The 14307-nt window shown below is 42.7% G+C and overlaps 1 protein-coding gene across 5 annotated transcripts in view; it reads left to right on the plus strand.

Moving 5' to 3' along the window:
* Positions 1-14307, plus strand: part of HSH2D (hematopoietic SH2 domain containing) — a 317087-nt gene that overhangs the window by 219868 nt on the left and 82912 nt on the right. The window contains exon 1 of one of the 5 annotated variants that reach the window (XM_077271840.1): positions 3152-3271. The exons of the other annotated variants lie outside the window; for them this stretch is intronic. The gene's annotated coding sequence lies outside the window, so the exon portion shown is untranslated. Of the gene's footprint in view, positions 1-3151; positions 3272-14307 lie in introns of those variants that run through there. 5 annotated transcript variants of the gene reach the window in all.

Raw genomic sequence — 14307 nt, forward strand, 5'->3', positions numbered from 1 at the left:
AAAGTCATACAAAAGCATTAGGGGAAACACGATGATTTACTGAACTGTGACACACTTTTGCCAAAACTGAGTAAAAATGCTTGTGAAAGCGAACACGAATCCGAATGTGTTACTTTCGTGCCGATTTTGAAATTGGTGAACATTTTCTGAACACGTTTGCTCATCTCTAGTAGTGAAAAGTATATTGCAGTGATCAGTATGTTGTAGTGCACGTACATTGTGCCTAGCTCATGCAGGCAATTAGGCTGGCTCTCATCGCTACAGAAATGCCAAACATGTTAACACTAACTGCGGTTTAGGCACACAGGGGTTTTAGAAGGGAGGGGGCATTTGAATTTGGGAGCAGAGAATTTTCTGAATTTCTTTTGGAGGGTGAGGAGCCATTTTGCTTTTACAAAGCCTTTGTACTAACAGTAAAGGTACCGTCACATTAAGCGACGCTGCAGCGATATCGACAACGATGCCGATCGCTGCAGCGTCGCTGTTTGGTCGCTGGAGAGCTGTCACACAGACAGCTCTCCAGCAACCAACGATGCCGGTCCCTGGGTAACCAGGGTAAACATCGGGTTACTAAGCGCAGGGCCGCTCTTAGTAACCCGATGTTTACCCTGGTTACCATTGTAAATGTAAAAAAAAAACAGTACATACTCACCTTCTGATGTCCGTCAGGTCCCTGGCCGTCTGCTTCCCGCACTGACTGTGAGCGCCGGCCGGCCGTAAAGTAAAAGCAGAGCACAGCGGTGACGTTATTTGCGCGGTCCTGCGCTTAGTAACCCGATATTTACCCTGGTTACCATTGTAAAACATTGCTGGCATCGTTGCTTTTGCTGTCAAACACGACGATACACGCCGATTTGACGACCAAATAAAGTTATGGACTTCCAGCGACGACCAGCGATATCACAGCAGGATCCAGATCGCTGCTGCGTGTCAAACACAAGGATATCGCTAGCCAGGACGCTGCAACGTCACGGATCGCTATCGTTAGTCGTTTAGTGTGAAGGTACCTTAACATGGAAGCCCCCTATATTTCCCTTAATAGATGACAGATCTGAGTGGGGACTTGCTTTTTTTTGTGGATTGAGTTGATGTTTTTATTGGGAACATTTTACATAACGTTTGGGATCACATTTATCCGGTGCTCTACGCTGAGCACGTAATTTGGGGTTTCCATCTAAATCTCTGAGTGACGTGATTCAGATGAAACCCCCTAGGAATCCATTCACTATAATGAGGCAGCAGAGTTACTCTGGACTCTGTCTGGCCTCTGTTCAGAGGTGTCTTTTTTTTAGAGGTGAATAAAACTGTGGCCGACGGCACTTTTATACCATCCTAATAAAAAGACAGACACTGCCGCATCACAGGTCAGACAGCATTCACTGTGCCTCCATTTGCCTCACTGTACGGAATCTTCCAATGGGGATTCTGTCTGAATCACTTATTTCAGAGACTTACACGGAAACCTCAGTGTAAATGCTCAGCATAGAGTGCAGGATAAATGTGAACTGGGCCTTACTGCCATTTTTGGGAGGCAGAATGAAAAAAAATCAACAGTAGGTGAAGAATTAGTTCTAGTTATTTTTTACATTGTTCCTCCTGCAGTATAAGTGATTAGGCGACTTTATTCTTCGGGTCGGTGCTATTACAGCAATTCCAGATTTATATCAGGTTTTTATGTTTGGCTGCTGTCACACACTAAAAGATGCTTTTTATTGCAAAAAAGAGAGAGCAGAGGTGGTAAGTCAAAAAGGAATCATGTAGGGTAATGGGTCTACAATGACGCCCAGTATAAATCAGCCAATCATCCTATAATGGTACAATCATTTCATGGACTTTCTCCAAATAAGAGGATCAATTGCTGGGGCCAACCATATAAACCTAATAACAGCTCAAACAGATCTCAGACACCTCCGCGAAAAAACTTTAACTTTTTTACTTATTGTTACTTTTTTACTTAGTCCCACGCTTTGACTTTCGCAGTCTAATTGCTGCAGCAGCATTGCTATACCTTATAGCCTGTCAGCCCTGCAGACGCAACTTAGATCATGCACTGCGCATGATCCAACTAACTTGCTAGTGCTTGATGACCCAGATGTCGACGACATCGGGTCATCATGGCAACGATCAGGCCCCTGCTATGACGTCACGGGGGCTCCAATGCAAGGGCAGAGAGGCTTTCTTTACTCTGCCTGCTCGCTAAATGCTGGGATCACAGCAATCGCAGCATTTAGGGGGTTAAAGTGCTGGGAGTGCTGCGGGCACCGCTCCTGGCACTGAGAGCAGGGTGTCAGCTGACATACAGCGGTGAACGGTCACACACAGCCTCCTTGCTCGCAAAATCACCAGGATGTATTCACACATCCAAGGTCGTTATGTACCAGCTGACATGGACGTATGGATACGTCTAAGGTCATGAAGTGGTTAAATAATTGAATAAAGATTTTTGTTTTTTAATCTAGTTCTGTGTGCGCTTCTCCTTTATATGCTCTCATCATTATTATGGCGCTGAACATATTCCCCATTATAGTCCTGAATGTAGGTACCTTGTGTTGCTCACTGTGCCTATAAGTATCTGGTAACCTACCAGCGACTAGCTTTTGATAGAAGAACTCGGATGAGTCTCGCACGTCAATACCCGGTGCTGCTGCCAGCACTCAGATCGGAGCGTGCGGCCGCATAGGAATACATGCAGCCGCACGCTCCACTCCTCTGTGCTAGGTGCAGTGCCGGGTATTGCTGTGCGAGACTCATCCGAGTCTCGCGCAAGTGAGTATGAGCCCTTAGATTGAGACTCCACTATTAAATTCTCAGGTGGGCAACACAAAATCAGATCCTATACAAATCATCTGTATTATATTACATAAGTTACATGGTGTAAAACCTCCAGAAATTCATGAAAGGAGAGCATGGCGTATCAGTGCACATGATGCCAGTGTAATATATGGCATGTCCACTATTGGCAATTACTTCTCATTATAAGACAATGATGAACTAATAGTGTTGGGTAAGACAAGGAGCTGACATCATTGGCACGTTGCAGCAAGAAGTCACAATCATGCCCTTGGCATTTTAGATCTAAAAGACATAAAGACTTCCTCCTCCTAACATTCAACTTCAGCAGCTTTCACCTTTCTCCCAACCACACCTGTTAGTTCAGTATCTCGTCACTAAAGGAGGGGTTTAGGTCTCTCATTTCAGGTAGGAGAACCGAAACCTACTCAGTCACCTAGCACACACCTTGCCAGGAGTAGCAGCTCCCACCCAATCCAAGGTAAACCATCTCCATTTCATAGAGATTGAAGCAGCATGTGGAAAATGTCCTGGCACAGAATTGTATATAGATGAACTGTTTTGTCACATCTTCTGTTTGTTCTGTTTGGTGTTACATACGTCTAGTGTTTGGGTCAGTGTTAGAGGGATCACCAACGTTTATGTTTATGCAACGTAATCTGAACAACTAGATATTCTATTGAATAATGTCTGCATACATTCTTACTCAGACCTACAAAAAACAGTCTGATGTCTCATCATGTCAGTCTCATGAAAAAAACCTCATCCATTAAAAGTCGTATTATTATTAAAACCGTAGTAAAAAAAAAAAAGGAACTAACTGTAAATGTTCCTAAACAAACAAAGGCAATTGACTCGTAACCCCTTAGTGACCAGGCCAATTTTTAAAAATCTGACATTTGTCACTTTACGTAGTAATAACTCTGGAACGCTTCAACATATCCCATTGATTTTGAGATAGTTTTTGCGTGACGCGTTATACTTTGTGATAACTGTAAATTTAAGTTGATGTTTTACGTCTTGTTATAAAAATATCAGAAATGTGACAATTTTTAAAAATCATCAATTTTCAAATGAGTATCCCTTTAATCCAGATAGTCATACCACACAAAACCATTAATAAATAACATTTCCATCATGACTGCTTTACATCAGCACCATTTGGAAAATGTTATTTTATTTTGTTAGCATTTTAGAAGGTTTATTAATGCAGCAGTCATTTTGCCTTTTTTCAAGGAAATGTACAAAACGTAGTTTTGGTTTAGTAGAACCATGTTTGGTCCATATAATGCAGTCATACAATGTTAAAGAGGATGTTTTACTGGATTTTGCTTTTTTAATTTAAACTGCTTACTTCCTCCAGTTGTCAGTGTGCCTCTGATTATGAAACAGTTTTTCTTTTCATTCTGTGCTCCCTAATTCCAAAGTTATTCCCTCGGAAATAAAGATGAAAATTTTCCCTTCAATCAACTCCTCTTTGCACTTTATCCTCTGACTCTGGCCAATCAAAACTTGAATGTGCCCACAAAGAAGTTCTGTAGTATACGCACAGTTGATTGAATGGAAATTTGGACCATGTTGGGTCCAGTTATTGCAATCATAAAATGTTAAAGAGGACCTTTCACGGGATTTCTTTTTGCATTTCCAGCTCGCTCACACGAGCGTATAAACCAGTAAAACATCCTCTCTATAACATTTTATGTTACTGCAGAGACGTTGGTTGAAGGGATAATTTGCATCTTTATTACCTGGGGCATTATTTTGGAACAAAGGGGCACAGGAGACAAAGAAAATCTTACCAGAATAAGAGGAACAGCGCCAATTGGAGGAAGTACTCAGTTAAAATGTGAAAAATAATCCAGTGAAATGCCCTCTTAGGGTACCGTCACACAGTGCCATTTTCATCGCTACGACGGCACGATTCGTGACGTTGCAGCGTCGTATGATTACACTGGTCAACAGCATTTTTGGTGCCAAAGATATTTCATCGAATTTAGGGTATTTTTGTGGTGCTGATTCTGAATATGTCATCAGTTTTGCCAGATTGGCTCAAGTTTTTGAGATTTTTGGTATCTTATTTATAGCACTTGTTGGTAAATGCGACGCATCATCTCATTAATTTCTTTGGATTAGTACTTGAACTGAGCAGTTCTCAATATAGTTTTGTGTTAATTAGTGTTCTAAAAGTTTGTTCATAGCTTGATTTTTGCACTAACTTTATGTTGTTGTCTGTTTTTCAGTGAAAAGCATGAACTCATCAAGAAGAAGTTGTCTTAACGATCCAGACTCATTCTGTTACATTTGTGGTGAATACACACTGCCAAAACATAGAAGAAACATAACAGACTTTGTAAAAAAAGTGTATTTTGCCTATTTTGGGGTTATGCTTGGGGACCAAGACAAGTTTTGGGCACCACACATAGTGTGCAAAGCATGTATCGAATTATTACGAAAATGGAGCAAAGGACAAAGAAAAAGCTTCAAATTTGGTGTTCCAATGGTGTGGAGAGAGCCAAAAAATCATCATGATGACTGTTATTTATGGTAAACACAGGTACAGGCACATCTTCACAATGAGGGACAGCCTTCTTGCAGATTCCATGTTACTCCCATTTTCGTTTCTTATGCTTATTGAATCCTTGCACTTGCACTGCACAGAAATAACAGTCATCATGATGATTTTTTGGCTCTCTCCACACCATTGGAACACCAAATTTGAAGCTTTTTCTTTGTCCTTTGCTCCATTTTCGTAATAATTCGATACATGCTTTGCACACTATGTGTGGTGCCCAAAACTTGTCTTGGTCCCCAAGCATAACCCCAAAATAGGCAAAATACACTTTTTTTTACGAAGTCTGTTATGTTTCTTCTATGTTTTGGCAGTGTGTATTCACCACAAATGTAACAGAATGAGTCTGGATCGTTAAGACAACTTCTTCTTGATGAGTTCATGCTTTTCACTGGAAAACAGACAACAACATAAAGTTAGTGCAAAAATCAAGCTATGAACAAACTTTTAGAACACTAATTAACACAAAACTATATTGAGAACTGCTCAGTTCAAGTACTAATCCAAAGAAATTAATGAGTTGATGCGTCGCATTTACCAACAAGTGCTATAAATAAGATACCAAAAATCTCAAAAACTTGAGCCAATCTGGCAAAACTGATAGCATATTCAGAATCAGCACCCCAAAAATACCCCAAATTCATTAAAATATTTTGGACACCAGAAAAAAAAATTTTTTTTGTTGACCTGTGTTATCGCTCCAGCGTCGTAGACTGCGGTCACACGTTGCAATACACGGCGCTGGAGCGATAATTTCATGACGTATTTGCGATGTAGAAGCCGTTGGTTACTGTGCGCACATCGTATACAACCTGTGTCACACAATGCAATCATGCCGCCACAGCGGGACACTAGACGACGAAGGAAAGTTTCAAACGATCTGCTACGACGTACGATTCTCAGCGGGGATCCGGATCGCAGTAGCGTGTCAGACACAACGATATCGTAACGATATCGCTAGAACGTCACGAATCGTGCCGTCGTAGCGATTAAAATGGCACTGTGTGACGGTACCCTAACACTTTATGGCTATGTAGCTGAATCCTACATGGTCCTACTAAACCCAACTTAGACCACCAGAGGGTTTTCTAGTGATCTCTGTCTGGTTCATTGGATTGGAGGAGGTAGTAAATTTAAATTGAACAATCCAGTGAAAAATTGTGGTGGGAACTCATTACACCTGTGAGAGACTGGGCCTCATTTTGTCTTGAATCTAGTCTAGCTTGAGATGTCAAGATCTTGACTTGCGAGAAGAGCAAGCCTGCCAGGTCTTGAATCATACATACCGTCTGTGTAATATAAACAGCTGTTTTTCTGGATATAAGGACTTTTACTTCAAGTGTTACAAGGAAATACGACTGCACTTTAGTAACCATGATAATTAGTGATGAGCGAGTGTGCTCGTTACTCGAGTTTTCCGAGCATGCTCGGGTGTTCTCTGAGAATCTTGGGCGTGCTTGTAGATTATGTTTGTGTCCCCGCAGCTGCATGATTTGCCTGTTAGGGAATCCCCACATGTATTCAGGCTGTCTAGCAGCTGCAGGGACTCAAACATGATATACGAGCATGCCCAAGATACTCGGAGAACACCTGAGCATGCTCGGAAAACTCGAGTAACGAGCACACTCTCTCATCACTACTAATAATGAGTTAATGGAGCAAATATGGCACATATTTCACTTATTCCTCACAATGTTAACACTGAAGCATTTCAGAATCTAAAGCTTCTGTGTCACCATCAGTCATGGTAGACGGTCACATATGACAAGAACTCCAGCTCTGTGGCATGTTAAATACAAGCAGATCATATTATACATCAATTTAGCATTATTCTGCGATAAGTCAGTGATATCTGCGTTGTGATGCCCGTACATATAAAGTACAGGTTCACCCTGTACAGCACTGTTTTTATTGTTCTAAGGGCAGTTGCAGATGTCTGTATTTTCGGCCTGAGTGCAATCCGACAAAACATGAGATCACACTCGGACCAATGTTATGCTGTGGGGCAACACAAATGTCAGAATTTTTTCTTAGGACTGAATCAGTTGCTGAAAAAAATCACTGCATGCCCAAGTTTGATTTCATATTTGGATCGCACTCAGCTATTCAAATCAATGACTGCATGCGTGGAAATCATGACTCGGATGACATGTAAGGCTACGTTCACATTTGCGTTGTGCGCCGCAGCGTCGGCGCTGCAACGCACAACGCAAATAAAAACGCAGCAAAACGCATGCACAACGCTGCGTTTTGCGCCGCATGCGTCGTTTTTTTCATTGAATTTGGACGCAGCAAAAATGCAACTTGCTGCGTCCTCTGCGCACCGACGCGGGCGCCGCAGCGACGCATGCGGCGCAAAAACGCAAGTGCGCCGCATGTCCATGCGCCCCCATGTTAAATATAGGGGCGCATGACGCATGCGGCGCCGCTGCGGCGCCCGACGCTGCGGCGAGGACCGCAAATGTGAACGTAGCCTAAGTGCAGCTCGATTTCCGCATACTGACACAATGGAGAAAATGGCAAATTTTTATTTCCGTTTTCTCCCCATCCGAGAGGATTAAATTACACTGTGGTCACATTCTTATGCATGATAAAAGTGTGATTAGCATAATCTGTCTAATTCTCTTGGATGAGAGAATATACGCGTGTCTGACCCTAAGGCCTCTTTCACACTTCCGTCAGTACGGGTCCGTCGCAATGCGTCAGGCCAACGTACCGACGGACGTTGTGAAATTACTGCACGACGTGGGCAGCGGATGCAGTTTTTCAACACATCCGCTGCCCATTCTGCAGTCTGGGGAGGAGGGGGCGGAGTTCCGGCCGCGCATGTGCGGTCGAAAATGGCGGACGCGACGTGCAAAAAAGTTGCATTGAACTTTTTTTGTGACGACGGTCCACCAAAACACGACGGATCTGTCGCACGACTTACGCGACGTGTGGCAATCCGTCGCGATCCGTCGCTAATACAAGTCTATGGGCAAAAAACGCATCCTGCAAGCACATTTGCTGGATCCGTTTTTTGCCCAAAACGACAGATTGCGACGGATGCCAAAAGACAGAAGTGTGAAAGAGGCCTAACCTTACACTAATAGCACATTTCCAAATTTCTGGGGTTTTTTGTCTGCAAAATGGACTGCTGTTCTCCTGTATGGCATCTGTTTTATTTCAATTTGTCTTCTTTTATCTGATTTTAAAAACCGAAAGGAGGTAGACTGTCTGAACTTTTTGTCATTTAACAATGGAAATCAGACGTCTCTCGCTTTCTTTCATTTAACAGATCCTCGTTTACATAAGTTGTGGATTCTTATCTTCGGATAATAACTGCTGAATAATAAATGAATGCGCAGTATAGAAGGGTGACTCGGATCCCTTCAAAAAACAAATGTGTGAATAGTTTCATTAAACTCTGAGTTTGGGTGCTGTCCCATAGAGTGTAAGCTTGCGAGCAGGGCTCTCACTCCTCTTGTTATCTGTTGAATTATGTGATACTGTGTAATGTCTTTATTGTCTGTACAAGTCCCCTTGAAATGTAAAGTGCTGAGGAATATATTGTTGCTCTAGAATTATGCCCTAATATATCACAACTGTTGTAAAAGTTACAAAGGAGAGCTCTGTAGGGAGAAATGTGCAGGGAGATGGGAGTGCTGTGCCTGCATCTGTATGCAGAGAAGCAGTGAGCTCTGCTGAATAGAGCCTGCTCACCCACACAGCATCAAAGTCACATGACTGTGATATCACTTCAATTTCTTCATGACTTCCTGGCTCAGAAATCTGAGGTGATATCATAGGATGTTACATTTCCTCCTATCGGTGTGTCTGGATGCACTGAGTGACAGTTCTGCTGTCCAACCAGAGCTGGGGCATGTGGGGGTTTGTCCGGTTTGGTGTGATTACCTGGTTATTTAGCTGGCTCTCTGCTTCCAATTACTGCCAGTAGTAGCTTAGCTCAAGTGTTGTGTGTTTGCTCTGTGTTCTGATTTCTTGTATTTTGATCTTTGTTGGTTGACCTTGGATTTGACTTTGACCATCCATTTGCCTAGCCCCTTTGTATTGATCCACTACCTTCTTGGCATTCTGACCTCAGACCATGACCTGACTATTACTCTGTTTTTCTCCTTAGTTTATGATGAGCTTTCTTGGTGTCTGACCCCGGTCCTCTTGACTACCCTACCTCATGTCTTGTTCCTGAGTAATGACTAGCATCACACTGGAAGTCAGAGGATTCTCACGTAGAGATCTTGTTGCCAGGGAACAATCTCAGGTTTTAGAAGGTATTCTGTATGTAGTTTAAGTATTTACAAAAGAGCTTATCTAAGGCAGTTAGTTCACATGAAAGACTTATAAGGTAGTGGCCAACACCTTTAAGAACTATCTTTAGAGACAAGAGGAGTCATGAAATTGATGACCTGGCCTCCACAGAGCCCTTTTATTAACATCATTAACACCTTCATGACATTTGACATACCTAGGTGTCATGGTCGAATAGGTGTTCAAGACTGATGAAGTATAGGTACATCATGGTGTTTGCGCGCGGCACAAGAGCAGTTCCCATGCGATCACCGCCAGGAGCTTACATGATAGCTGAGACCCTACTCTCACTGCCAGGAGCGGTGTCCACATCGCCCCCGGCTGTTTAACGCCCTAAGTGCCGGGATCGATATTGATAGCAAGGTTTCCCATCTGATCAGTGCCCCCTACGATGTCATTGCGAAGGCCCAATCGTTGTCACGGCAACATGGCATCATCATGATGACCCCTTGGTCTGCCAGCTACAGCAAGTCTATTAGACAATGCTGAGAGCATGGTCTACGAGGCTCTTGTCAGTGTAACACTAACAGGTATAAAGCAATGCCGTGCTGGTGCATTGAATGCATTATAAAGCAGCGATTAGATTGTTTAATAGTTAAAGTACCATAGAGGGACTAATTAAAAAAGCAGTCAAAAAAAGTAAAAAAAATTGCAACATAATTAAAAAAGAAAGAAAAATATTGTACCCATAAATACATATTTTTATGTTAAAAAAAAGAAAAGAAACAAAAAAGTGCACATATTTGGTATCGCTGTGCCTGGAATGACCCAACCTACTGTATAAAACTGTCACACTAGTTAACCTCTTCGGTAAACACCATGAAAAATTAAACTAAAAGTGGACTAAAGCTCTTTGATTCTTCCCAAGAGCCACTAATTTTCAATCATAGCGGCAGTGCAGGAGGTGATTGCAGTCACTGTTCATTATACTGTGTGTGGTTGCTGTAAGAACACCGGAGCACTTTAATTGGCAGCTCCGTCTGAACAGATGCCTGTCAATCAAAGCTATAAAATTACCACTGTTCAGAAAACAAGTAGGCTGATGTAAATGGGCCTTAAAGGGAATCTGTCAGCAGGTGTTAGCTGTTTAATCTGAGAGCAGTATAATGTAGGGGTGGAGAGCCATAATCCATGGATGTGTCACTTATTTAGCAGCTTGCTGTAGTTTCAATATAATCGATGTTTTATCAGCAGGAGATTATCCCTCAGAACTAGGTGTTGTGTGCCAGACAGTACAGCAAATTTGTGTAGCCCAGACTCCACCATTGATTGGCAATTTGCTGGCAATATGCAGTGTACACAGGAAGCTGCCAATTGGGTGTGGGCAGGGTTATACACAGCAGGGCGGCAGTTATAGCATTTACAGCAGAAAAAAATGATTTTTTTTCCAAACTGCACCAAGCGAGCCAGTAAGTGACACATCGCTGGTATCACGCTCTTAGCCCATACATCATGGTCCGCTTAGATTCCATAGCAAATCTGCTGTCAAATTCCTTTTAAATGACCCAACCAATCAGTGCATGGGATATCGTGTGTCCTTCTTATCACTGGCTAACTTCACTTTTACACTGCACCCATGAGACTTGGACTAAGCGCCTGTTGCACCCACTTCCTGCAAATAAGGTTTCAGGAGGGTAGCCAACTTTTCAGTTTTACCTTGGCAATACCCTTTCAACTGCTCATGGTAACAAAAGCAATTAAACTGACATTTAGATGGAGAATTTGGTAATCACATTATAAAGACTAAAAGGTAAAAGGGAAGAATACATGAGTTACAGTTTATTCTTCATCAAGGAAAAAGATTTTTTTTCAGGTTCGAGAGATAAAGTACTTCTGCCTTTGTGAGAATAGTTTAACCGCCACAATTATTAACCTTACCAATGTTTGTGTAGTGGGGCGGGTCACAAAGAATACAATGACTCAACTGCTGCACACAAGAACAGAAATTATACATGTCTTTTATTAAGGCATTGGAAGTGTAGAGCAGGCAATAACACATCAAAAACATCATGCATCATCAGCGTACTATGCAGAGCCATGGAATGATCGCCTATGGAAGTGGTAATTTCCTCTTACCGGATCATTATCTGTTAGAGGGCATTTTATTGGCATTGAACATATCTCTTGAGGGTTTGTCCCACGACATAACTTCAGGAGCTGTCTGCTCCCAGCTTTGCCAGGGGGAAGTGCTCTCCTGAAGATTGACAGTTCCTACCAGTGGCATAGTGATACTGCTGATCCAGAGTGTGCACTCTCCCAAGCTGCTACCTATGACAGCATTGCCCCAGCAGCTGGGAGAAGCAATGGGGGGCTGAGTGAGCTGGCCAGCTTTGGGCGGGTGAAGGAGCTTGTGAGCACAGATCCTGTAAGCTTGAGTTCCTTGCTTAGGCTGCTTTCACACTAGCATCAGTACGGGCCCGTCGCAGTGCGTCGGGCCGACGTACCGATGCATGCTGTGAAATAAATGCCCGACGTGGGCAGCGGAAGCAGTCTTACGACGCTTCCGCTGCCCCATTGTAAGGTCCGGGGAGGAGGGGGCGGAGTTTTGGCCGTGAATGCGGTTGCGACGTGTGGGCATTAGTGTTGAGCGATACCTTCCGATATCCAGAAGTATCGGTATCGGATTGGATCGGCCGATATTCAAAAAATATCGGATATCGCCGATACCGATACCCGATACCAATGGGACAAAAATATCGGAATTAAAATAAACCCTTTCTTTCCTTGTAGGTTCATTCAACATGAAGGAAAACAACTAAGAATAATGTAGGATGTATTGGGGAGGTGGAGGAGACATTAAAGGCATACAGAGACACAGAGACCGTGCAGACAGCCGTGAATGGCGCTGCAAGGCCAAAAAAAGCTCCTCTATGTAATCCTATATAGTATTTTTCCACAATCTAGCAGGATACGGATGGAAAGCCACTAATAGGATAAATTTGAAAAAATGTGCAGCAGGCTGCACTAATTGCAAAAAGGACAATGGAATAGTATGAGGCAGTGACGCACCCTGAGCTGACTACAACCAGCGGTGGCTGCAGACCATACTACAGAGTGAGCTGCACTCACACAGAGACCTTGCAGACAGCCGTGAACAGCGCTGCAAGGCAAAAACAAGGTTCTCACACAGCGGTTGCTAAATTACCCTGGGTAAAGCACAATGAAGCAAATCGCTATCTCTAAACTGGCCCTCAGTCAGAACACAGCGTCCTGTCCCTAACTGAATTCACAGCAGAGTGAGCCCAAAATGGCGGCAGCGACTTTTATGCCGCATCATGACATCATTTCAGCAGCCAATCACAGCCATGCCAGTAGTTACATGCCTAACATGCAGAACAGGATGTGCCCACACTTCTAATGATTCCTCATTGGCTGAATTCTGGCTCTTTGAATTATGGGAACTTCCAATTCCGGTATCCGATATACTGAAAGTATCAGAACTCGGTATTGGAATTCCGATACCGCAAATGTCGTCCGATACCCGATACTTGCGGTATCGGAATGCTCAACACTAGTGGGCATACGTCGCAATGCGTCGCTAATGTAAATCTATGGGGAAAAAACGCATCCTGCGGACAACTTTGCAGGATGCGTTTTTTCTCCTAAACGACGCATTGCGATGTATGCAAAACAACGCTAGTGTGAAAGTAGCCTTAGTTATCCGGCCGGCTCAGGGTGGCTGGTAACCAAGGCATCAAGTTTTACACAAAACTTTACACTATAGAATTAAACATCCTCTGTTCTCGAGAATGGAAAATAGTTTAGAATAAGGGGTTAATTGCAAAGTTGATTGTTTTAACAAGCACTTTGTAATTTTACCCCCTTATGAGCTTTAGGCAATTCTTTTCTTATTTCCGTGTCTGCATATACAGACTATTCACTGGGAAGGTTTGAAACAATGTAGATGCATAGTTACTACAAACACAAAATTGTAGAAGATTTCTACTTAAGGAACTAAAGAATAACATTATTTCAATTTTTGTTTTAGTTTTAATGTAGTTCTAAAACTTGATGCAAACATGTACCAGGACCCTTATAGTTATAGAGTCTGGACATTTGGTGGAATGGTTGTCTTTAGTGATCATTTTTATAGCATACATTTGGTGTATGGAAACAAAAGCCATCTCAATGCATACAACAGGTAGGAAATTACAGCCCTCTATGGTGCAAAAAAAAGGGGTCAGATATGGCTATCATCATCATCAGTCATCATCATCAATCATCATTCTTTAAAATTAGGAACACATATTCTCTAAAACTAATTTGGGGTTTACTGGCGATTTCTTCCCCGAGATTTGTCTTTTGAATCTTGTGGATGAAACATTCTCTTCCATACAAAACAGTCAATTCATATAGCTTTTGCTTTTCTTTTCTGCATTGGAAGCCTGTCTTCTGCATGCAGGCTCAGCAGTGTACATTTACACCATCATCCTTTTCTATAGTAAGTCAGTGTGTGAAGACACAGATAGGATGATGAGGAAGCAGCATCACGAAGTGGAGTTTTTTAGGCTGAATCCCACATTGAGCAGCTGCCTCCATGAACTTCCACTGGAAGCTGCTGTCATAGTACGACGTCCAAGTCAGCTTTGAAGTTCTGGTTCTGGTTTCTTTCTGTTCAACATCTGCAAAGTGTACAACTA

The sequence above is a fragment of the Ranitomeya variabilis genome, chromosome 1 (assembly GCF_051348905.1).
Source record: "Ranitomeya variabilis isolate aRanVar5 chromosome 1, aRanVar5.hap1, whole genome shotgun sequence".
NCBI lineage: Eukaryota > Metazoa > Chordata > Amphibia > Anura > Dendrobatidae > Ranitomeya > Ranitomeya variabilis.